Source organism: Apodemus sylvaticus, chromosome 6, assembly GCF_947179515.1.
Source record: "Apodemus sylvaticus chromosome 6, mApoSyl1.1, whole genome shotgun sequence".
Taxonomy (NCBI): Eukaryota; Metazoa; Chordata; class Mammalia; order Rodentia; family Muridae; genus Apodemus; species Apodemus sylvaticus.
In genome coordinates, this window is record NC_067477.1 from 16,894,527 (window position 1) to 16,920,588 (window position 26,062).

General features: G+C 44.3%; 1 protein-coding gene across 7 annotated transcripts in view; it reads right to left on the minus strand.

The window, feature by feature from the left end:
- Vrk1 (VRK serine/threonine kinase 1) overlaps positions 1-23,317 on the minus strand; it is a 62,947-nt gene extending 39,630 nt beyond the window's left edge. Inside the window, exons 1-2 of one of the 7 annotated variants that reach the window (XM_052185125.1) lie at positions 23,204-23,222; positions 22,832-22,884 (exon numbers count right to left, since the gene is read on the minus strand). The gene's annotated coding sequence lies outside the window, so the exon portion shown is untranslated. Of the gene's footprint in view, positions 1-20,002; positions 20,154-22,831; positions 22,885-22,951; positions 23,182-23,203 lie in introns of those variants that run through there. The other 6 variants (XM_052185121.1, XM_052185126.1, XM_052185127.1 and 3 more) reach the window with 6 other exon arrangements.
- Between the last annotated feature and the right edge of the window lie 2,745 nt (positions 23,318-26,062).

Here is a 26,062-nt window from a genome sequence, read left to right on the forward strand (position 1 = left end):
CCTCTTCCTACCATAGTAGGCATCCCTAAAGCTTTTTTCTGTTGGCTCCATCCCTGTCCTAAGCAGGCTTTTCCTGGTGTGTGCTTCGGGAGGCACAACTACCTTGACAAGACCCTCCCCCACCTAGTGCACTGGAAATGGAAACCCCTTTATTTTCTAGTTAAGAGCAACAAGAAGTCTCCTAGTTTCTGTGAACTGGAAAGCTGGCTGTCTTGATCTACTGTTGCTTTGCAGGCAATTTCTGAAAATGACAATTTCTTAAACCCTGGAACCCAAGCTCACAAAAAGAAGACAAGCACAAGCACTTGCCTTATTAGGTTAGTGAGTGCTCAAAAGAACTGCAGACACTGATTTCAGTTAAACAACTACTTAAGTACATTAGAGCGATCTTCTAATAACGAAACCAATTCCAGCCCTGAGGCTTCTATTAAGGAATATACAGAAAAGCCAGCCTGTAGGAAAGCTCAGAACCCTGAGCTCCAGCCTGCTGTAATAACAGCCTAAGCAACAGAGAAGAAAGGTGGTGCATCCTCACATGATGGTTATGTAATCTGACCACTTCTTTTCCCTTTGATTCTAAATGAAATGCAGATGTCACTGAAAACCACATCAAGATGCAAATCCACACTGCCCTTTGCTGAAATCACCCACTGTTACATTCTATATTAGCATATTCACCAAAATTTAATTGTAAACAGAGTGATTATAGTACTAAAGTTATTAAATACACAAAGCAAGCTTGGAACCATACATATTCAAATAGAGTTTTAGAAGCAGATCAACTTTTATTTCTGAAACAATACCCTAATTAATAGTCAGTTCTGATGATAAAATGGTCTTCAGTTTTTCAGATAACAGTCCAAAAAGTTTCCTATGAATATTAAAATAAAGTTTAGTGAATAGATCTAAAATCTCAATGGTTATATTTATCACAATACGATACTGTATTTAGATAACTGGCACATTCTCAAGTCATGGATTCAAATTTGGTGAAGATTTTTAAAAATGCTGGAGAGAAGGTAAGCAAGCTTGAATGGGTCTCAACAATGACACGTCCACTAAGCTCACAAACCCACAGCCACAGAAGCACCACAGCGGTGTGACGCTCCTACACTCTGATGCCGTTCGTGAGCTTTCCCTACAATACATATGCATCAACTCCTTAGAGGGCTATATATTTCCATGGAATTTTCTCTAAAGCCATAAACTTCTCTGATGTTTCATACCATACCAAAACACATTTGACCCAAGAGAACTTAAAACCTCTCCATTACCATGGTTCCAATATCTCTGCACTAGCCTTTCTCCTACTTCCGGTGCACACTCAGACTGTTCCCATTCCTGAAAGCCACCTCAGGCAGATAGGGCTTCTGAAGTAGAAACTGCCTCTCACAGGCACATGGTAAATTGTCCCTTATGTTTATAAGCTCCTTGGATGCAGGAACTGTGTTCTCTACAATGCAGTGCATACAGACAGCCTATTGTTCCAGTTGCTCTTCACAACCTAGTACCTGATGCCCAGCCTTACACACACTGCACACAGCAGACGCAGTAGATCCTGGCAATCCTTTCATTTTTATTTTTTTTGTTGTTGTTGTTTTTGGTTTTTGGTTTTTTTGTTTTGATTTTTTGGGGTTTGTTTTGTTTTGTTGTTTTTTTGGATTTGGTTTTTTTTTTTTTTTTTCGAGACAGGGTTTCTCTGTATAGCCCTGGCTGTCCTAAAACTCACTCTGTAGTCCGGGCTGTCCTCAAACTCAGAAATCCGCCTGCCTCTGCCTCCCAGAGTGCTGGGATTACAGGCGTGCACCACCACCGCCCGGCTCTGGCAATCCTTTCAAAGGCTCAGCAGCAACTGCTTTCTAAAATGACAATGTCAAACCCTTCTGGCTTTCCTCAGAATGCCCAGTTCCCCTTTCAGATCCGTAATTCTCAGTAAACGATGCAATAACATCGTTTACAAAGAGAACACAAGTTTCAGACGTGTTCAAACCACTTAAACTCACTTCACATCCAACTCAGTGTCCAGACCTGGCCTCCTGACCTGTCACAGTAGATGAAGCCCTACTGTTCCCTTCAGCTCACTTTCCACCCATGAGATGAGAGGAGCCAGGGGACAAGGCTGGCTGTGCTCAGAGGGCGCTGCAGGTATCAGTGCTATGACATGATAAAAAGGCACAACTGCATCTTGAGATGTGAACATGTCTGACAATTTAGCAAGAATGGAGCAGCTGAGTCAGAGAGGGCTTCTCACCAGCCTAGTTCTTACCACAGGTTTCAATGTTTCATTGTCTTTTTGCTACTATGTATAAATTCACTTTCAACATACTTTCCATGTATAAAGTGAATCCTACCAATCTTGAACCCAAAGTTCTAAGAGCTCTGCAGCGCCACTGTCATAAGTTACCCTGAGGTGGGAATGAGCTTAGAATCCAATTCCACTCATAAAAAGCAGAAGGCAGGACTAAGCCTGTCCTTCTAACAAAGTCCCTAGTTGTAACTGGGCAGCATTCCCACCATGATGAACTTTTGACAATGCATTCCCATCTGAAGTGTAAATGGAGACCGCCGCCCTGGTGTTTGTGTGGTCTTAAGTCACCGCTGTCCTTGCTGCAGCACTGACAGCATACTATGCTGGGAAGCAAACCATGATTTTAAAAAATTAAGCGCTGGGCTTGCTCATCTATGCTCACTGCTGCTCTACTCACATCAGCCAGAAACTGGACACTGCCTAGATGAGCCAGAGGATGGATGGACGGACGGACGAAGCCAAGCTGGGACACTGACACAACAGACTCACTCAGCTATGACCCACTCGCATAATATGCGGTAAAAAAGCCATCCTGTGAGGTAGCCCGGCAAATCCATAAGGATGGTATGTATTAGCTTACATGTGAATGTCAGCTTTTTAAGTCTTTGATAAGCAGATAAGCACAGTTAGATTTGGGGGGGTGCAGAGGTGAGTGTGAGGATCTCCCAAGCAAGGAGAAATAGAAAATATAGTTGAAGGTGGGAGGGTTGATGGGGTGGGGGGAGGTGGATGAATGGGGAGAAGAGACTGGAACAGGAGAATTAAACAGAAAGGGGGAGAGAAGATGGAAGGTAAGGGAGGAACAGCTAAATCTAAGGGACATTTGAGGAGTCATAGGGAAACCCACTCCAGTAAAAGCTTCTTAAGGTATATACATATATGAAAGAAATCTAAATGGAATCAAAGAGCAGGGAACACTGGGCCCCAACTAGACATCTCTCACCACCAAGTGAAACTTTCAATGCCAGGAATCAATTACATCTAATTGAGTTGTTGGCCAAAGTGGTCCCATGGAAACTCCCAAACACCCCATCCTATTGCCAAGGTAACCGGTACTCTCCACAAACTGACAGTAAGAGCCCATGGTTAAAGACAACACCAACCTAACTCGTGGAACATGGAGAAGTCAAGCTGGTGCCTACCCACAGCCCCCACCCTTACAGGAAGGTACTGTGCAGGAGACCAGAGGTGAAGGGGAACCAGCAACTCAGCTACAAACCTTCAATCCACAGTGCTGGCCCACCTGCATAATACGTTGTTGCTATGACAGTGGCACAGAGTTGTGGGAGCAACCACCCACTATCCAAGCGGTTATGGACCTAGGAGAAAACCAAATCCTACTGCTGTACTAAGGAACACAGCAACACATTTACTAACACCATTCTTCTATACTCACAAAGCAATGCCTTGCTCAGCCAACAAAGAAGCTTCCTCCTTTGGCAGAAAGAACAAATACAGAGACCTGGACAATATGCAGAGAGTGGGAGACCGCGGAACACTCAGTCCTAACTAATGTCTCCATCAAACCCCTCCCTCAGGGCTCAGACTACCTTGTGGAAGTGAGAAAGATAGATTGTAAAGAACAGGGGTGGAAGACACCAAAGAAACAAAGACTTCCAGATACCACAGGACTAAAACATGGATGAACAAAGACTCCGGCAGCACAGATCTATGTCAAAGGGGATCCCAGTGCTGACTGGGGGAGTAGATACAAGTCTCTGTCCCTAACCTAGAAGCTATTTCCAACTGACAACCACTCCCAAAGGAAAAGTTAATTTTCTTCAATAGTCTTACTGGGTGTACAAACCACACTCAAGGGCAGGCCTCACACCCAGCAGTAGATGGCCAACACAAAACAAACTCATGGTATCTTTGAAGGGTTTCTATATCATAATGCTTTGTCTGGGCATTTATTTCCCTCACATGTCTTTTGCTCATATATTATGGTTTTTGATTTTATGTTTTTATAGGACTTCTGTGTGTGCATGTAAATGTATGTATCTGCATCTGTGTGCGTGTCTTGTGCTTTAGACTGTCTTCTTTCTGTTTGGTTTGGTCCTATTCGTCTTCTGGTATGTCTATAAGAATAAATGAATCTGGTGGGTGAAAAGATGGGGAAGATCTGGGGAGAGGAACCCAAAATCAGAATGTATTGCAAGGGATGAAGCTCAGTAGGTAAAACACCAGCCCAGCAAACCAGAAGCCCTGGGGCTTTATCCCCAGCACAGCCTGAGATGAGATGGTGAGGACACAGAGCCTAATGCAATCTAAGACAGGTCGAACTTCAAGTGCAGCCTTGGCCTGAGCCGGTTCCAGGCCTATCTACACTATGTTAAACTCTGCCTCCAAACCACAAGAGAAAACTCAGATGCCTTCTCCTGAGCAGGAGAGATGGTTCAGTAGGCAAAGACACTTGCCACATAAGTCCAGCAGCTGGACTTCAATCTCTAGTGTGCACAGAAAGGCAGAGAGAACTGACTCCACAAAGCTGCCCTCTGACTTCAACATGTATGCTATACCATGTGCACCAACATAGTACATCATGTGCGTGTGCACACGCACACACACACTCCAGCACAGCAGTATCTATGGCTACATGGTACTTTTGTTACGTAAACTGAGTATCAAACTGAAAATAGAGAAGCAAACTCTGGAAACATCATAGAGTGTTCCTGAGGGCATTAAGCTGAGCAAACTGTGACGGGTCTTTAACGCCTCTCACACCTACCATGCTTCACACCTAGGCTGGAAAGAACTAGGTGGTGACTCACACTGCAAACTCTAGGAAAAGGAAACAGGCACTGCAGAAGAAGAAATGGTTTCTGGTCCCATTTTTCCCTTGTATTAGAAAATTAGCACACCAGGCAGTGGTGGCACATGCATTTAATACCAGCACTCAGGAGGCAGAGCAGGATCTGAGTTCGAGGTCACCCTGGTCTACATAGGGCTACACAGAGAAATCCTGTCTTGAGAAAACGAAGTGAGAAGAGATGAGAAGAGACGACTTTTTTTAACACACGTCCTTCTTCACCTTGTATTTCCTTAGCTCTTTTCTAAAGGGATTGCATTACACAGTAGAACTCACGTTTAACTGAGAACTGAGTGCGTTCGCTCACTGGAAACACAAATTGAAGTCACCTCTCTGCTACCACTTTCCCATCAGAAGAATGGGAGGCCTCCACAAGCACTTCTTCTACCCTGATGTGTACAGAAGATAATCTACCCCGAGATTCCTTCCTACGCCCAGTGAGAAAGCCAGTGCAGAAGCATGGGTGTCTGGCCCACTGTTCTTCCCAGGGTCAGAGTTGAGAGGGTGCAAGCCTGAAGTACTGCCTCCAGGGAGGGGCCGGCTCCTGAGCCTAACTCAAGGAAGAGCGCCAGAAGAATTGTTTGGGCAAAGTGAATGCCGAAACCTTCTCGCCAGTTAGCAACTCAAGTATGTTACCAATGCTTTACACAGCATTTAGTTTTTAATAAGAGAAGTCAGACATGCTACACCCTTCTTGAACCCTCTAGTAACTCCAGTTATTCTTCTGGAGATCCTCATTAAACCTATCAATATCTTCCCAGGACAGCTGCAGAGAACTCACCCCGATACATTCTTGATGCACGGCTCGAAGGAGGATAGTCCCAAATATGCTAGGAAAATGATAACGACTATATAATGAAAAGGCATCAGTAGTGTGCTTATAGCCATTTTAAAAATTCATGAAAACATGAAAGAACTTTTCAGAGTCTCTGAAAAAAAAAGCTTTTTATAAGAAACACACAAAAACACTTAAGCCATAAAGAAAAGTGGTAAATTGACAAAATAAAAATGGAAATTCAACCACAGGTTATAAAAAAACAAAAAGAAAAGCACCATGAACTCAAAAGACAAATGAAAACTATCTGCAAAACATGACAAAAGGCTTGTTTCACATTATTGAAAGAGCCCTTTAAGTTATGAGGAAAACTAGACAAAAGCCAGCTAAAAAAGAAAAGTGACAAGGGAGGGCAGGCGGGCGGGCGGGCAGCTTGTGGAAGCAACACACCTGGCTGTGAGAGCAGCTTCCTACAGGGATCTCAGAACTGAGGAGCAAGCGGCAAAGGGACACAGTGCACAGCCCATGGTACTCACCACCTCACCAGCTGTCCACCAGCCCCTCCTAAAACCACCTCCATCTTACAGAAAACCCCAGACATCATAGCACTTCATATGGAAACTGCCTGACAAAATTAATCTCTTCTAAATACCATCTAGTATCCCCTCTCCCCCCACTGTCTCCAAGGCATCTCTTCACATGGTGACTGCTATCTGGATGGGACCCAGAAGTTCACCCTGAGCTCGGTGCCACCTCCCTGTGTCTCCCAGCACCCTCTGCTATCTGTTCTATAAAGTCAGGACTTTGAATACATTCAATGTGGCCCTATAATCCTGTAGGGATTTTTTTGTTTTGGATTTGTGCTTAAATTGTGCTTCCTCTGGGGCTGCCCTCACTGCACAAGGCCGCCATGAATACACTGCGGTTACAGCGTGGTTACTGCTCCTTGCAGGGCAGAGGCACACACTGCAGGGCATGACACAAGTTCCTAGACTCTCAGGACTTGGCACTGGGTAGGTATAAGACAGAAGAGTCTCTGGAGTGCTACTGTTATACGGATCAGCTCTACCACTCAGTATCCAGGGTGCAAAGCAGCAGCCATGTCCTTGGCTGCAGACTCAGTAGGCAGCAGCAACCTTGGTTTTGTTTCTGCTTCAGCTAGCTTCCTGTGGCCTCCTGTGAGTGCAGACCAGGTCCTGAAGTTCAGGGATGCTCTTTCCTCTTGACCACTTCAACTTGTGGCCTGCGACTCACATACACCCAGGCCTGTGGCTATGAATGTGACCCAAAATGAAATCACAGACCACAGACTCCCTTAAAACACAAGATTCTTTGCAACTTCTTTTGAACTCAACTGAGTAGTACTCCAAGCTGAACTCTGGAGATGACAACACCATGTCTCAATACAAACTGTGACATAGCTGCTAAACTACTCAGAAACTATTGAAGTATTGAACAACCTTCAAGTTGACCACCATATCCTTTTAGAGAAGGCCCAGAGGCCTTGGAGAAAGATGTTCCAGGTCCCCTTGCACATTGCTATTTTAAATGTGCACAATCCTACAGGGAACTTTGTTTCTTTTTAGCTGAAAAAAATGACTACTTGGAGCCTGAACCGGGGCCAACACTGTCACTGGCCTAGATGCTGGGCATAATGTCATCACAATAATGCCATGCTACTGCTGTAACTCTGTATAAGACGATCACTTCCAGGTCTTTTGAGCGGGGAGCTACAAACGAGTTTATCCCACATTCACACTGACTCGCCTTGCTCCCAACTCCTCAGACTATGTGCACCTCACTTTTCTCTGCCATCAAAATCTTGGTTTCTAACTATTTTAACCTAACTGTAATAGGTATGTTTTTCCTTTGAATTTTCAAAATTCTATACAATATCTGAGGCCAAGAACACAGGCCAAGCAAGACACAGTGGATTCGGGGACAGCAGCCTTTGCCTCTCACTTTCTCCCCTCACAAATTAAGTGTTTCCCGGATTCTGAATCAATCTCTGCTTACTTTTTAAGCAGCAAACACTTCAGCATCACTGCTAGGTACCTATCTGCCGCTTCACATGACCTCCTTCATTACCAATACATCCTGAACACTAGCAGCAAACAGACACAATACAGATAAAATTAAAATTACTGTTAAGTTGATGGTTTCAGCTCCAGCTTACTCAAATTCAGGCCACACTGGGCTGCTAAGAGCATGAGAAAACGGGTGCATCAGTCTGGCATCAGCACCAAATCTGTAAATAACATCTTCGGTACGCATCTCAAGTACACCTCTAGTAATCATCCTGTCTGTACAACTGCAACATCCCATAATATAATCCCATAGCATAGCAAAAGACCAGAGCATCCTCATCTTACATCACAGGAAATTTAGCTTTTGTTTTGAGACAGGGCCCCACTATATAGCCTCAAACTCAGAGAGGCTCCCCTGCCTCTGCTTACACAGTGCTGGGTTAAGGGCAAGCTCCAGCGCTCCCAGCCAGAAAACAGCTTTGGAAATTAGGTAGGTGTCTCTACTTAGACGGAGAGTGGCCTAAACACTCGCTGCAAGTGAAAAGTGCCAGTGTGTCTTCGAGCACCCTAGTCACACAAGGCAGATAGCTAGCCAACCCCGAGTGCTGCGGCTGCTGAGATGTGTGTGACAGCACCACCAAGGGCTTTGAAAGGCTGTGTCGATGTGTGCACATATAATGAATTAATAACAGAGTGCCTCAGAGGTAGAAAATGTAGTCTTCATTCTTTAATCATTTATAACTGACTTTATTGTGTGTATTAATTTTTAAAGTAAGCTAATTTTAAAGAATTTTTGTTAACAGTAGTTTATTAATGTCAATTGCAGTTTTCCAATGCTCTTAATGTGGGCTTGCCAATGCTTCCGTACACTAGGACCACGTGAATCAGCCCTGTACACAGCCCCAAGTCCCACCAGTAATGTATAAACTAGAGAAAACAACGGTCGGCAGCACCCACCGAAAGAAAACACAATCACACCTTCATGCCTAAGTCAGTCTTTACAGAACAATACGTCTCTAGCTTGAAAATAGTAATACATCGTAAAGACTAGCATCTGAAATTGAATACTGACATAATGTTCCTACATTACTATCATCAGTTATTTTTGCTCAATTAATCCTAAATGAGTGAAAATATGAATGAATGAATCTATACTGGAAAGAATCAATTAACCATTAATTACAACACACAGCTTTACATACAAATGAACATATCTAAAACCATCACTGTTAAGTGACTACATAGCAGGCTCTATGTTGGGTGACAGACACATCATCTCTGATTTTTACAACAGTCACAAAGTGTAAGCACTACACATGGAATGTGCACACATGGAAATTGCTAAATAATTTGCCCATAGCCTCACAACTAAGAAGCAAAGCAAGCCACCTATACAAAGTGTTCATTCTTATAAAAACTACCTTTCTACTCCTTAAAGAGTACAGAGTGCAGAATAAGTTTACAAAGAAATTAGCCTAAAGTTGATAAAAAATAATCCCTTTAATGGCTAAGACTATACCACATAAATGCCATAAAAGTATGTGAGCAAAACAAGAGGATGCACCACATTCCTGCAATCACTTCCACGACCTGACTGTACAGTGAATGGTGGTGACCAGAGAAAAAGAGCAATCGCATCTGACAGAAGCTTCAGAAAGATGCTGCTTTTAAAATCACACTGGTGACCAGGCACAGCGCTGGTGCCCATGTTCTAGCTACTTGGAAAGCTAAAAGAGAGGGATCACGTGGGTCAGAAAATGTGAGGTCAACCTAGGCAACAGTGAAACTCCCATTTCACATGTCACTGTGTGTGTGTCCACATAATCATATGTGCCCGTGTCCTGTATGTGCAAATATACTGACAGAACTTATGTTGGCACAACTGTAAGATGTAAAGAAAAGAAAACAAGGAATTGATAAGCATGTGTCCTAAAACTACTCCAGAGTCGAATCTTCAGCCATGGAAATGACATTTTTATGTTTTAACACCTAAAAATCCCTAAAAAACCTACTTGAGTCATATCAGCTCATTTACTGAAGAAAGCAGTATTGTCAGGCATGACACACACTTTGCACTCAGCACCCCAGAGGCAGAAGAAAGAGGGTGTCTGTGGGTTCAAGGCCACCCCAGAGCTATACCATGAGACCGACTCGAAAGACAGAGAAGAGCAAGAACACTCAGGAGCACTGAGCACTTGGTGCACACATCAGTCTCTGTTAACACAATCCAGAAGCTGCTAGCCCCATCTCACTCGGCAATCCCAGCGTTTAATGAGTCTTGACAAGAAACCAACAGATCCACCCTAAGAATATGCTGAGTGTATCCTGGCCCTCCACCCTACCCACCCACCCCCACAAGCTCAGTCATTAGCCTACTTCTCCTGGTCATTCTTTTCTCCTATAAAATGACAAACTTAAGACAAGTGCTAGCCAGGCGGTGGTGGCGCACGCCTGTAATCCCAGCACTCTGGGAGGCAGAGGCAGGCGGATTTCTGAGTTCAAGGCCAGCCTGGTCTACAGAGTGGGTTCCAGGACAGCCAGGGCAATGCAGAGAAACCCTGTCTAGACTCCAGAAAACCAAATAACCCTATTAAAAAATGGAGTACAGAGTTAAACAAAGAATTTTCACCTGAAGAACTTTGGATGGCGGAGAAGCATCTTAAAAAATGCTCAACTTCATTAGTCATTAGGGAAATGCAAATCAAAACAACCCTGAGATTTCACCTTACACCAGTCAGAATGGCTAAGATTAAAAATTCAGGAGACAGCAGATGTTGGCAAGGATGTGGAGAAAGAGGAACACTCCTCCACTGCTGGTGGGGTGGCAAATTGGTACAACCACTCTGGAAATCAGTCTGGCGGTTCCTCCGAAAACTGGGCACCTCACTTCCAGAAGATCCTGCTATACCACTCCTGGGCATATACCCAGGAGATTCCCCGGCATGTAATAAGGATACATGTTCCACTATGTTCATAGCAGCCCTATTTATAATAGCCAGAAGCTGGAAAGAACCCAGGTATCCCTCAACAGAAGAGTGGATGCAAAAAATGTGGTATATATACACAATGGAGTACTATTCAGCCATTAGAAACAATGAATTCATGAAATTCTTAGGCAAATGGATGGAGCTGGAGAACATCATACTAAGTGAGGTAACCCAGACTCAAAAGATGAATCATGGTATGTACTCACTAATAAGTGGATATTAATCTAGAAAACTGGAATACCAAAAACATAATCCACACATCAAATGAGGTACAAGAAGAACAGAGGAGTGGCCCCTTGTTCTGGAAAGACTCAGTGAAGCAGTATAGGGCAAAACCAGAACAGGGAAGTGGGAAGGGTTGGATGGGAAAACAGGGGGAGGGAAGGGGGCTGATGGGACTTTTGGGGAGTGGGGGTCTAGAAAAGGGGAAATCATTTGAAATGTAAATAAAAAAAATATATCGAATAAAAAAAAGAAAAGAAAAAGAAAAACCAAATCAAAAAAAAAAAAAAAAAGACAAGTGCTAAGCCAGGAGCTCTCCATCCAGTCTGAAGGGGAGGAACAGCAGTTTTTCTAGAAGCAGTGTGAAGCACCAAGGTGCTATTGGAATGACTAGCAGATGTGCATTTCTACTCTGAAATACCCAGGAATGGTCCTAGCGGACGGCAGCTCTAATCTGAGGGACCTAGTGTTAAGTGTGCACAGCCTAAGAACTTTCTTAACCAACTGCCTGATACTACAAAATGAATACTCCCTGAACAGAATGGAAGAACAACAAAGAAAAAAATGTTTTGGATTAAAAATAAATCAATGTAAACACTGCAATATTAATGAATTCAATAAAAAATTGAAAGTGGACAAAGGATTTGAGTAGACATTTCCTGGTCACAGACATGCAGGTGATCTAATTATAAAAAGGATTGTAACAGTCATCAGGGGCTGAAAGCACAGGTACAACCTGCTTCACTCACTACAGCCCGCCAGAGACACTGCAAACCCCTGGACTGACCTTGTCAATCTGAGCTATGCTCAACAGAGAAGCTACTGCACAACACACGAAAATACTTCTGAGGCACCCCGTCTAAGTGTGAAAGGAATCAGAGAAGCTTCCAATGTAGACAACAGGGAAGCTGCTTCCAGAGTACCTTCAGGACCAGAAGGTAGCATAAAACCAAAGAAAAAGGACCCAACAGAGCATTGACTGGAAGACAGGAAGTGATGAGAGTTTCAGTTCACCGAAAACTGCTCCAAGACTGAAGTGCAAGTCACACTCAGAGAACGTACAAAATGCCAGCATTTCAGTGAGGCATGGGAGACACTTCATTAACAGTAGGAAAAAGAGACCCAATTGTTCACTCCTTTGTTTGTTGTTTAGTTGTTTGGGTACAGGTGCAGTGGCTGAGGCAGGAGGGTTGCTGTAAGTTTCAAGTCAGCTTCCACTACAGGTGAGGCCTTGTCTCAAGCAACCAACAAAGTATTTAGCCAGCTGCAATACGTGGAGGCAGGAATGGCTGGTGAGTGGAACTCTCATATGCAAGTAGGAATCTGAATTAGTATAACCACTTCGGAAAACTGGCAGTGTGCTAGAATCTACTAAAGGTATCACACTTAATAATCAGCTACTCTAGATACATAAAATAAATATGTTCCCAACACATGTATTTGTTGTTACAGTGTAAGAGACAATCATTGAGCTAAGAACTATGTATAGATTTACTGGCTTTGCCTCTGTTGTTGGGAAGTTCAGCTAGTCTGGATCGTGGGTTTAATTAAGATCTGTTTTGTGAGACACGAAGGTTATCATTATGTAGGAAGTCCTCTGTGAAGTAAAGCTGTGCACAGCTGAGGCTTCTTGCTCACACTTGTTTTCCAAGTATGGGAGTTCTCAGAACTAATGGTTTGTTGTTTTTGTTTTGTTTTGTTTTTTAAGATTCCTCCTTTGGTTATGAAGAAATCCTTCTGATCCAAAGTACATGTGAGATTAACATGTTGGGCTGGGAATGCAGACTAGTGGGAGAAGAATTGCCCGCTATGCACAAGATCCTTTGTTAGATCCCCAGCACCACCACAGGAGGAAAAGAACAATACTGTAGCAGATTGTCACTGAACTGGTCTGGTGTCACAACTGCTTCCAGGTGGGAAGGGCAATCATAGCAGAGTCTGAGAAAGCCAGGCATCACTCTCCTACAAGCGCGGCTTCCACTCCGCCTCACCGTCCTGACCAAGCAGGGCTCTCTCTTTAAGTAGGTACCATCATCTATCTCCAGAACTATAACCCGGAGCTGTCTGTACTTCTCTTGCTCATTAGGCCTTAATGGTCTGTATTGGTAAAGAAACTATTACAAAACCACTCTGCTACAATCATGCAGTCTATATTCCAATGTTTACCATTAAAACAGACAGAAACAGGAGCAGAACAACAGGACCCACCCATACTGTGGTGGGTCCCACATACAGAACCAGCTTTCTGCCCAGCTGCTTATGAATGAATCTTAGGACTCCCCAGGCTTCACCCTCAGTCCTCCCAATTGCAGGCATGTGTGCACATGCTTGTTCCTGTATCTCCAGACTCGGCTGACAGCATTATCACACACTTAAGCATGAACCGTCCAATCTGACCAAGAATTGGGATTCTAAAATACCTAAAAATGTTGAAGCTAGGTAGTTCGATAAAAGTAAATTTAACAGGATAAAACATAAGCTCCCTACACTTAACAGCCCCAAACTAACTGAGAGCCACTGCAAAGAGCCAGTTGAGTACAAAGGGGACTTACTCCACTCCAGGCTGTGTGCACACTGGTAAGAAGCCAGCAAATATTAACACTAGGTGATATGCAGAGAAAGCCAGCACCCACTCCTGACCGACAACAGGGTGCATTACAAAACATGAACTCCAGGCCCTCTGCAGTAGGCCATGCCTGGAGCAATGACTCCATGTCATACACCCCAGAGCAAACACAGAATTTAGAAGAAGAAAAGCCACTGGTGAACAGACTTGGAGCCAGATCATAAACAAAGAGCTTACACGCTGGAGGGGTTTCCATTCAGACTGTCCGAGAATGCCTAACCCTGTCTGAAAGGATACTATGGAAAGAGGGATTTTGCTGGCTCTACATGGCTCCAAAAGACAGAACAGGGGAGGTTTCCACAGACGATAAGAATTTTCTTACAGTTAAATTTTAAAGTACTGCAGGGTGTCCCTGGAGCGGGGGTTCTCACATGAGGGTGGCTTTGCCCCTCTGGTTGTTGTACATCTTACAATGCAGAGTGCCCCCAAGCAAAGAACAAACTGCCCCCACCCAACCCAGACTTGAGAAGTGCTACACTGGCTGCACTGAGCCTGCTGTCACTGAAGCTCCCCATCATATACAACAGAAAATGTCTAGGTAAACTCCAAGATGGAAAGAACTGAGTTGAAAAAAAGATACTGGTTTTGATAACTTTAAAAAAAAATAAAAAAATAAAAAACTACCACTGACTTCTAGTACACTGAAATGATAGACTCTGTGTTCATTTCACAGATAATTCTCACATCCAATTTTAAGCTAGGAACTATTTTACCTTGATATGATGTTGAATTAGGTTGTCCTAATATCACACTTGATGTATACTTCATCTCAGTTTTGACTCTAGTTACATAGATGTTGGTATATACACATCTATATCGCTGCATAGAGCATAAACAAATTACTCTGGAACCTTTCATGGTCTGAAAAACAAAGCCACATCCATTCCAGAAGTATCAGAGCAGTTTCTAAATGGGTTCACCTTTGTTACAAACCTCTCTGGCTAGGAGAAAGAAAGGGAGTATTTGAAGTATTCCTGTGACGGAGACAACAGCTATCCTGATTGTCCCTAGCCACTTACTTCTCTAAGAGCCAAGGAGCCCTTACAGACCCATGCAATCGCAGTCAGAACTGCAATTAATGATGACAACCCTTTATCCACAGGCGTGAAAGCTCAGGATGGACAGACGTTTGAACATCCCAACTGGGAATCCTGCCCTTAACAAATACACTAGATGCAGATACATGGTTTCTTGGCTGCCTGTACTCACACCCATCTGTCAGGATGGCAGTGTGCCTGCTCACATGTTGGTCAAACTGTCACTAGGGCATAGGTGCCAAGCAATGATAGTTTTAAATGGGCAGCTTGCACAGCACTGTAAGAGCCTGCTCTTCTGCAGGGGGAAATTCTGTGACAGTACTACTCAAGAGTGTAATCAGGAGTTAACACTGAGCCGTCTCCGGATATAAGCAGACAGGATCTGGACTGCAGGAGGAATCTTCTAAGTAAGTCAGCAAAAGGGGCTGCGCACCAAGAGCACAGGTGAAGAGCTGCAGAGCTCTGCCCTGCCCACCCTGCATCTGTACACACCATCCGGTCTCTTAGGAAGCAAAAGCCTTTACTCAACAAGTCATCACTTTTAAAACAATGGAATGCTATGTTTTCCATTCTAAATAAAGCAAAAACCACACTTCTTTCAAGTAATCTGCCTAACATTACATAAGTTCTATTTGATAGCTGGCTACTTTTAAAGTAATAGAATCTAATGTATATATTCAATATGACCTCTTAAATGTAGGAAACAAATGAGATTCCCACTGATGAGCAGGAGGGGACAAGGTATAATTTGTATAAGAAAAGAGATCAAGAAGTTTAGTGGATGATAAAAAGAAACCAAGTAGTTTAAGTCAGGAATTATCAGCTCTGGACACAGAGCATAGCCACAGGACTGGTCCCTAGCACATCCGACTAACCAATCTACTGCTAGAGACCTTCCGAATGGCAGTAGGAGCTTCATAGACCTTCCCAAGACTGAAGCACATTAGGACATGAGAATGTAGTATTCCTCGTTTGATGTGATCCTCGTGATGCAGAAGAGCAGCTGGACATCACCACCCTCTGCTCGGGTCAGGACACACCGACAAACACCAGAGTCCTGCTCTGTCATCACAAATAAATCTGGTTCTACAACTTTTCGTCGATGGATCAATTTATCATCTCTTTTTGATCACCTCAGTGCCCCATCCCTTGGACCCGATTCAGACTGAATCTAAAGGTCATCTACAACAACAAGCCAATCTATTGGAATCTATTCTTTCCATACGCAACTTGCCAGTGGAGCATCAGGGACTCTCCTCCAAGTCCAGGCTTGTCCATGTCCATCCCTGAGGACAGCAGCCAGTTTAGAGCACACCATTAGCTCTGCTGTTCTGGAGAAGCGCCCCTCGGTTGTCTCTGTGGTAGCAGCTTGAGCACCAGCCCGTGATGGTGCTGAGAGCTGGTGAGACCATTAGGAGGTGGTGGGATTCAAAGACACTAGACTAGTGCCCTTAACTGGAAGCAAACAAGTCTCTTCTTTTTGGACACCAGGGGGTGAGCAGCTTCCTCCGCCATATTCTCCACCCAATGATCTGCTGTGAGAAATAGGGCTAGCCAATGATGACCTAGAGCCTCTTTAAGCCAAAGGAACCTTTCCTCCTTGTAAGTTGATTATCTTAAGCATTTTGTCCCAGTGAAAAGCTAGCACATACTTCTAAGACATACTAGAGATTAACATTATGATATATTACTCTCTTAGCTTTCTAGTGGATCTTTGTCCCGCAAAATGGTAGGTCAAGAGTCATGGTCATCCCTGTTTCTCCTTCAATGGCCCTAAAATCTTCTTTTAATGTCATTTTCCTGCTCAAGCTGTTTCTACTCACAAACTACCTGTCCTTCCTTAAACTACAACTACAAAATAGCCAGTTCCTACCTGACTTTGTTCTAAACATACTTCCATTTTTGTCAGGACATGAGCCATTTTATACCTTCATTACATCTGTGTTCACACTTCCTACATCTGTGTTCACACTTCCTACATCTGTGTTCATTCACACTTGCTACATCTGTGTTCACACTTCCTATATGTGTTCACACTTCCTATATCTGTGTTCACATATAACTGCCCATTCATTTCCAGCCACCCTCATTTTGATACTCTGTCTATGTTCTATGGAGAAAGAATAATCTTTTCAACTGATGTTTTGAGAATGAGTGGAAACCCAAAGGGGAAAGCAAAAGAAAAAAGATGTAAACCTCACATCATGTCCAAAACATTAACCTGAAAGAGATGAGAGACAGAAACATAAAACATAAAACTGATAAACATCTAAAAGAAAATAGAAGAACAATCTCCTGACCAAGAGCTAAGCACAAAATTCTAAAAACATGGACACAATCCATAAATAATGAACTGTACTTCTCCAAAGGGACGAAGCTTGGACAGACGCTGCAGGAGAACACAAAGACAAGACCAGGGACTGAAGGAATATACTCACGAGCCAGGCATTTGGCAGAAATGAATCTAGAGCATTTTTTAAAGCTCCAAGAAAACAAACAATCTAGTTATAAAGTGGGCAAAAGACTTGAAGAGTCATCGTCAAAGATGATGTGAGGCAAATAAGCAGAGATGTGCCCTCAGGGAAGTGAAAGAAAAACTGAGAGTGGACCTCAGGAGGTGGGGGTCCTCAGGACTGAGCTGGTGCAGCTGTGCTGGCAAAGGGTCAAAGGGTGGCAGGTCTTTTTTTTGGGGGGGGGGGGTTTGGTTTTTTGAGACAGGGTTTCTCTGTGTAGCCCTGGCTGTCCTGGAACTCACTCTGTAGACCAGGCTGGCCTCAAACTCAGAAATCCGCCTGCCTCTGCCTCCAGGGTGGCAGTTCTTAATCTGAGCACACACACCACACAGCCAACAGTTACTCCTGGGCATTCATCCTAGAAAAAAAATGTAAGTTTTCCACACAGAAACCTGAAAATGAACACTCTCAGTAGCTTTCTTTAGCATTACCACACCCTTCTACAGCTATATAAAAAGACAGACAGACATACAATGGATAAGCAATTACCACAACAAGCAAACTGACACTCCAGCACTAGTAACTGACTCCTTATTCAAATCTCAGCTTTCAGACTGGCTTCTACACTTACACACTGCTCCCTTGAAAAGCCTGTGAGGGCAGAGGCAGGAGCCGGCTCTGCTGGAAGGTGAGCTCAGTCCCTAGGACACATGGCCCAAGGAGAGAGCAGGCCCCAGAGGCTGCCCCGACCTCCCTGCGTAGACCCACACTCACACAATAAATAAATCAATATAAAACCACAAGGGTGTTTTCCTTTTGTTTCATGTGAGGTTCTTAAGGAAAAACTTCCAAGCAACCAAAATCACATTCCCTTTTTCAGATGAACAAGGGTAAATTTAAATTGTCTTCATTATCATTCTAAAATGTCTGCTGAGAGCTGTTCATGGCTGCACAGTTAACGTAATTATGACCTCGAACTGAGCCTGTTCATGAATGTGCCGCCTCCATACACGATGCCCAGTTTCCCCATGGGACAAGGTATAAGCTTACATTCACATAAAAGCCCCTTATAGCCAGGTGGTGGTGGGGCTCACGGTGCTTAAAGCCCAGCACTTGGGAGGCAGAGGGAGGCAGATCTGAGTTCAAAGCCACCCTGGTTTACAATGCAAGTTCCAGGACAATCAGGGCTACACATAGAAACCATGGCTGGAAAAAAAGCACAAACAAACCAAAGCCGTTACTTTCTTTCAAGAGAATGGGGCTTTGTAAACTACCTGAGGCAACCTCCTCTCTGCAAGGTTCCACTGTTTGCACTTGGGACAAGCCTGAGGGCTCCAGTCAGCTGCTCTGCACCAACACCTTCTCCCCTAAAAGAGCCTGGTGCTCTACCCCATGCCACATTTTTCGACTCTGTCATCCCGAGATTGGGGAGTTCTTTCTGGTTTGGGGCTATTATAAAGTGTCTGTGGATATTAATGAACAACTTTTTGTGCAAATGCAAGTTTTTATTTATCTAGAATAAATGTCTGGGAATGTAACTGTGGGATCATATGTTAAGGCTATGTTTAAATTTTTGAGAAACTGCCAAATTAATTTCATAGTGTCTGTATCTTACAGACCAGCCAGCAGATTCTAAGATGAATTTCCAAGTCATGACTTCTTAAATATATTATGTAAGCCTGAAAAAAACAAGGCTAAATCTCTTAAGCATTAAAATCCAAATACAGTTCTTACAAAAAAATAATTTAAAACATTTTGATGTCTAAAAGACTTTCTCATTACCTCTAGTAGAGAACTTATAATGGCAAAGAATCTGCACATGGATGGCCAATGCCATGTACAACAATAAATTGGGGAGGGAAGTGGGGACCAGAGAGAGGGTTACTGATTGTCGACAGTTCAGAAACAGTCTACAGTCCATGAGGACTAAGTGTTTAGCAGCTGTTTAAATACTCAGTAACCTAAGAAAGCCTACAATGCAGCAAGCAAGACAGAGTATCACCAAATAATGGTACTCGTTCAGTACATATGTAGTAAAATAACTTGAGAGATGCAACCTCAAAGAAAATAGTCATTTATTTGTGTGTGTGCACACACACACACACACACACACACAGCACAAGTGAGCTTATCCTGGGTATAAGATTTCAAGCTCCAAATCTTTTAATCTTACATAAAATCCCTAGTTATATAATGTGGTCTCTCTGAGGTTCTTATAGCAAGAAGCTCAGTCTAGAGATGTCTCTGCTCACCCACCAACAGCAGCCAGCCAGCCAATCCACAGAGAAATCTGATGCAGACACAGCAATTAGAAGGCCTCCCATGCAACTATTCTGGCCCTGATACTGAGCTCTGTAAAATGTGCTTCCTTCCAAAGTCAGTGTGATCACTGCTTTAAAAGCACCTGGCAGAACTTTCGAAAATTTCAAACTGATTACTCTGCCATTTAATTACATGCCTTCCATTTAGCATATAGCCTACTTAATCCACATGGCTTACTGATACTGATTTCCATGTACATGTTTAGTATTACTCAAAATACATGTCCATCTCAATGTTTAAATCCCACAGCAAAGGTTTCCATCCCTTGGACCAGACACCCATAGAAACAGGAGCTGATGCAGACTCAACAAGGTGCAGTCACCAACCACCTAACGACTGAGTTCAGGAGTCCCATAAAATGATGTCACCCAGTGACACTGTGATAGTCACCCTGCATAGTGACTGTGAGGTCTGAAGTCAGCTTGTAGAAGCATACCTTTCTGGGTGGTGGTGGTGGTGGTGGTTGTTCTTTGTTTCTTTGTTTTCAAGATAGAGTCTCCACTATGTGGTTCTGGCTTGTCTGAAACTCACTCTGTAGATCAGGTTGGCTCAAACTTAGAGATCTGCCTGCCTCTGCCGCTCCAGTGCTAGAATTAAAGACTTATAAGCATACTGTTACAATTCCACATAGCCACACAGTCTGTCTGATATCTGAGATGTCCAAACAACTGCTATTTAGTAACATAAGACTACCTTACTTGAAGAGTAAATATGACTCATAATGACATCAGTTTTTCCAAGCTCACAAATACACTACACCTAAAGAAATTCTTAAGTTTATTAAAGAATGGCAGTAAAATGTCCTTGTTATTAATTAGTACTTGCTGATCAATTTATTACCTACTCTGAGGTCAGGAAACACCTCATCCCTCCCCAGGCTCTGAAGAGCTTCTTTAAAAGCATAAGCCTAGCCAGGTGAGGCACTCATATACTGCCACCACCACAAACACACCACTGGGCACTTGTCAACCAGGAGACTGCAGTGAGCTCCAGACAACCTAGAAGACACAGTGAGTTCTAGGGCAGCCCTAGACTACACAGCAAGATCCTGTCTCAAAACACTCAAGTTAATAAACATCACACACTACATTTATGCTACTCAAAGGACTTCGATTTGAGAACAAAGGTTGCAGGCAACATTTAGAAATTACAGCAAGTTACTTCAAATGCAGCAACCTCTGGACACGGGGCTTGGACTCCTTTCCTCCTTTCTCAGAGGGAATATTAAATAACACTGGCCGACCTTACAGCTTTACAGTGATAACTGCAAGCACGGGGTGTGTGTGTGTGTGTGTGTGTGTGTGTGTGTGTGTGTGTATCAAACGTTTCACCACTGAGCTAAGGGCTTGGCTGCTGAAGTTACCACCCTTCTAAACCCCTCTCGAATCCCTACTGCTTCAACTACACAGTGAACAGCAAGAACAGGTTTTGCACTTAGCAGTTGCCATGTGCTCTCTGCACTCTGGTAGCTCTCACTGTTAGTCTATGTCCTCCCATATTTAAAAAGAACCTGGACAGCCAAGCAGTGGTGGTACACACCTTTAATCCCAGCACTTGGGGGGCAGAGACAGGTGGGTCTCTTGTGAGTTGGAGGCCAGCCTGGTCTACAGAGCAAGATCTAGGGACAGCTACAGCTAATGATGAAACCATATCTCAAAAACCAAACAAACAAAAAAAATCAAACAAACAAAAACCCTTGACAAGCATGGAAAATGTCCCACCTGTCTCAAACATGCTCCCAGGCCATCCCCTTACCCATTCACTGAGGACCCATCCAGATCATCTTCCCCCACAGCCTCATCTCACCCTGACAAGTCAACAGCATTTTAATTTCCAGCAAGCTCGCTGCCTGATGCCTTAAGACTGAGCCTTGGCTCATTTGCATAAACTCAGGAGTCACACTTCAGCATTTGCATGCAAGGTAAATCCCACTTCCAAATGTGTTTGTTTTTTAAATAAAAAATATTTTACGGTTTTAGTTTTTGAATCAAATCATATTCGTAGCATGTCTATTACGGAGGCCTTTAAGGGGGGGAAAAGTCAAAATTTATATATCTTTGTCTTTTCTAGACATCTGGGACATTCACTCATTATTATTTTATGTTAGTTCTCAAAGTTAAGAGGAAAAGCTGGCCTATTTCCTGTAAGAAATTTAATTTTAGGGTCTGTCAACATTTTAAATGCACTGCTGTTATTTTTAAAATATATGCATGCATACTTGAATAAGGCTCAGCCTAAGCTTTCCATATAACCATTCCCTGGGCACTCGATAACTTATTAGATGCCAGGCTCCCTGCTTAACACATCAACTCCACTATCTCATTTGTTTAACAAATAAACTCTCATCATCTCTGCCACGCCAGGCATAAGCAGCAGCCATTACAGTTATCAAAGTGATATCTGTACTGGATACTGGTGCTGTATGGAATCTCTGATGCCTAACACACACGTGTTCTCCAACTCTGCCCATGTTACTGTTAGCATGGTCTCTATCAGCAATTCTGAGGGAGCTGCAGCGTCTGCCATCTGTGGTAGCACAACAGGGAAAGCCATTATTAAGTGATGTCGACTCACATTCCTTTCTACAGGTAGATGAACATTATCTTAACCACCCAGATACTTAATTCCAATCATAACTGTAAATTAAATTTCCCCAAACATGATGATCAGCATGTCACCAAAAAAGTGAAAAGCCTTTCTCCTGAACTCTTAAGCCTGGCGGTGGTGGCGCAAGCCTTTAGTCCAAGCACTCTGTAGGCAGAGGCAGGCGGATCTCTTGTGAGTTCAAGGCCAGCCTGGTCTACCGAGCAAGTTCCAGAACAGTCAAGGCTACACAGAAGAAAAAAAAAAATCGGTCTTGAAAATCCAAAATAATAATGATGATAAAGTGCTGATACACATTTTTTCCACTGTTTTGAATTCCAGACTCAACAGATGGGCAATTCTAGTTTTGTTTTTTGTTTTTTTAAAAGGAAAGCAACTAAGCTCTTCAACGATCCGCTAAGTTTAACCACCACCTTCCCAATAGCAAAATTGTGTTTCCAAATTGCTCCGAAAGCAATGAGGGGACGGAAAGGAAGAATACACTCAGACATAAAGAATGGTTAACCTCAACGACAAGACAATAGAAAAAAATGGGTATCCGGATCAGGACTAGCTTGTCGTCCCTCCCGCCCCCCATCTCTCCAAGACTCTGGAGCAGTTTTACACCTAAGGCTATCTGGACTGGAAACCGTCTAAAACAAACTTTGGCGCCGGAGCAAACCTGTTTGCCTCTGAAGACACTGCACCAGGAGACGGGACACCGGCGGTAGAGACCTGAGGAGCAATGCCAGGAAGGAAAGGAGAAGCTGGCGGCCTCGGGTGTGTCCCGAAGCCTCCTCACCTCACCACGGCTAAGGAAGAGGCAGACTCGGCGGGACCAGGTCCCTGTCTCCGTGTCCGCCACCCTGGCCCTGGCCAGCCTTCAGGCGGCCTTCTAGAACCCGGCTTCCGGCAGCTTCGCGAGCGGGCAGAGGAGCGAGGGTCCCTGGGCAGGACCTACCCAGCCGCGGGGCCGCCCGACACTCGGACGAGCAGGCGCCGCTCTGAAGCGACGCCGCACCCACCGTCCCACCGCCACCCCACAGCTCCCTACCCAGAGCGGCCAACTCGCGGTCCACTGCGTAGTACGAACTTCCCGCCGCTTTCCTATACTCGCGTCTTGCCCACGGCGCCTTTCCCTCCACACCCCGTAGTACAGAGCCTTCCCATTGGCTGGGAGCGGGCGGGGGAGGCAGGACGAGAGGAAGACCGCGCTTCCCTGTCAACCCTGTGGGCATGCCGGGAGTTGTGGTCCTTATATTGATACATGCTGGGAATTGTAGTCTTTGAACCTCTATGGGTGGGGGGGAGATGAAGGTGTGTTCCTCTGAGCCCGAGGGCTTCTGGGAAGTGTGGTTTGCAGTCCCCTTGCTGTTTTACCAAAGAGCCAGAGCCTGGCAGTAGTGGAGCACGCCTTTAATCCCAGCACTTGGGAAGCAGAGGTAGGAGGATTTCTGAGTTCGAGGCCAGCCTGGTCTACAGAGTGAGTTCCAGGACAGGCTACACAGAGAAACCCTGTCTTGGGGAAGTAAAAACAAAACAAAACAAAAAACCTGAAATAAAAATAACCAGTACTCACTGTTGCTTGTGCTATTTAACGCCAGTTTGCTTTGTTTCTCCTGCCTAGAGGCTGGAAGCGTGGGCTTCAAGCTGCAGCAGCTTCTGAAGCCCTAGGAAAAGCCTTGGGTTCAGTGATGTGTTTGACCAATTTGATTTTTTGTTTGCCTGTTTTGGTTTTGTTTGTTTGTTTGTTTGGTTGGTTGGTTGGTTGGTTGGTTTTTGGTTTGGGGGGGGGTTGTTTTTGTTTTTTTGGGTTTTTTGGTTTTTTGCGGTTTTTTGGGGGGCGGGTGGGTTTCTGGATTTTGGTTTTTTCAAGATAGGGTTTCTCTGTGTAGCCCTGGCTGTCCTGGAACTCACTCTGTAGAGCAGGATGGCCTCGAACTCAGAAATCCCCCTGCCTCGGCCTCCCAAAGTTGGGATTATAGGTGCATGCCACCACCGCCCAGCTGCTTGTTTGTTTTTTTAAGGCTCAGTCTTACTGTGGAAATCTAGCTGTCCTAGAACTCACTATGTAACCCAGGCTGGCCTGAAACTCACAGATATCCACTTGCCTCAGGCTCCCAACAGCTGAGTTAAAAGTGTGAGCCACCACTCCTGGCCTGTGTTGTTTCTTAAGGTAGATTCTATCTTTTGTTTGGTTGGTTTTTTTTTCGAGACAGGGTTTCTCTGTGTAGAACTCACTCTAGCTGTCCTGGAACTCACTCTGTAGACCAGGCTGAACTTGAACTCAGAAATCTGCCTGCCTCTGCCTCCCCAGTGCTGGGATTAAAGGCGTGCGCCACCACTGCCCGGCTTAAGGTAGATTCTAAAACACTGTATGAGCTTTTGTCCCCACAAAATCTGAGCTGTTGCCCAGTGTGCAGTTTAAGATTGATCTTTATATCTTCCATTCACCGTCCCAGGTACCCACACCTGCTCCAGTTTCTTTCCTTTTTGCCATCTGCCCCATATAACAGACCCACAAAACTGCACTGGGCGCCCACTGCTTCCAGGCTTCTTGTTAGTTTGATCCATGGGAGACCCTGAGAATGAGAGAAAAAAGGAAAGTCAGCTAAAGAAGGTAGTGTTTCTTCTGATTTCTTCCCAGCAAAGACAGACAGACAGAGAGACACACACACACACACACACATACAGCCCCCTTCAGCTGGGCTTCCCACAAGTATGCAATGAGAGCATGCCATGATGATTGTGTTGTTAGGGCTGGATCTGGTAACACAGTGGCTCCCCCTGAGCCCCGAGTTGCTGTTTCATCCCGTGTGGCCCCGACTCCACACCTTTCGAAACAGCCTGGGGGAGGGGTGGGAACGAACCCTCCTCAACAAATCTTCTCACGGCATCTGCTTTCTGTACACACCCCGATGGAAACACAGGCGCAAGGTGAGCTCTTGATGAATATTTGTCAGCAGAGAGGCCTCAAGATTCACACATCTCGTGAGTGTGAAGTCCCACAGCAAGACTCTGTGGTCAGAATGCTTTGAGTGAAGGCCATTCTCCACGCACAATGTACACACATACGCGCTCCGAATGCGACTTGTTACATTGTGACCACATTCCCCTCCTGCAGAAGAAAGGTCCCTGCTGCCTCACAGGCTTGACAATTGGCTGACCTGAAAGCACAGTTCAGTCAGCAACACTGCCTGGTCTGCTCCAAGGTGGGAAGAGAATGTATTCCAGAACTCACGGCTCCAGCATGATCAGTCGGATGGCTCTCAGTCAAGTGCTACTTTGCTGAGGCTGTGTTCCAAGGCCGTTGCCAACACCTCCAACACCACCCACATGTGTTAAGAAGTCCTAGCAGAGTAGAGAGTGGCGGGAGACCAGTCCAAGCCGCCGTCATGGTGACAGCATGTCTGAAATACCACCAGTTCCAGTGCAACTCCTGGGACATAGACCTTTAGCACAGTCTAGGAGTTGATGGGTTGTTCTGGAACAGGAATAGACAGGCCAGTGATTGGTCTTGCTAAGCTTTTGAAATTAAGAACTGAGCTCCAGGTAGAAAGGTTTGAGAGTATAATAAACCTCTACAGCCAGGCCTGGAGGCACTTGCCTTTAATCTCAGCATTCTTGAAACAGAGGCAGATAGATCTCTGGTCTACATAATGAGTTTCAGGACAGCCAGAGCCACATAGACTCTGTCTCAAAATAAATAAATAAATTAATAAATAAAAATAAATAAATAAATAAAAATAAATTTTTAAAAAAGTAGCCTCTATAGTCCTAACAAATATTTTTGAACATTGGCTGTGAACCAGGAGTTAAAGTGTTCACCTAAGATTCCCATTTAATTAATATTTAAGAAAGCCCTACTGATAGACAGGAATTGTGTTTTTCCTTACATTTTGATTTAGGGGAG